We start from the raw sequence: 504 nt of genomic DNA, 5'->3' as shown, positions 1-504 counted from the left end.
AAAGTCTTCAGTATTCCATTTATTTCAAGCTGTCTTTCTTTTTCGTCCTGCTGGTGTGGCTGTGACCGTTCGTTCGTTTCATGCTTTTCTTCCGTTCGTACTGTGGGATAACTGATAACTAGTGTTGGTACTCGTGGTGTTAAAGTAGCAAGAGCTGGCAACCTGCGGCCCGCGGTCCAGATCCGCCCCGCAGAGTCCGAATTCATGGCCCGTCAGAGTCCGAACTCCGGGCCGGAGTGTTATATGATGTTCATATAACAATCCGGCCCGCAAAAACCCAAACAACTACATGAGTAAGTCGGCGCCTCTCTACGTGGTAGTGGCGTGTAGGAGGAAACAAATTTGAAGCCTGAGATCTTCACAGTCATTGATTTAAGTGTTGTTGTTGTTTTTTTTTTTTTCAATAAATTTAATAGTCTAATCACTGGTCTGTCTGTTTTCCTATACTAGGGGGTATAGACTCCAGGCATGTGTTACATCTTCCTAATGTCGCTGTGGAGTAAA

The sequence above is a fragment of the Penaeus monodon genome, chromosome 34 (assembly GCF_015228065.2).
Source record: "Penaeus monodon isolate SGIC_2016 chromosome 34, NSTDA_Pmon_1, whole genome shotgun sequence".
Classification (NCBI taxonomy): Eukaryota; Metazoa; Arthropoda; class Malacostraca; order Decapoda; family Penaeidae; genus Penaeus; species Penaeus monodon.
The sequence above is the reverse complement of the archived record's forward strand: the minus strand, read 5'-3'. Positions refer to the sequence as shown.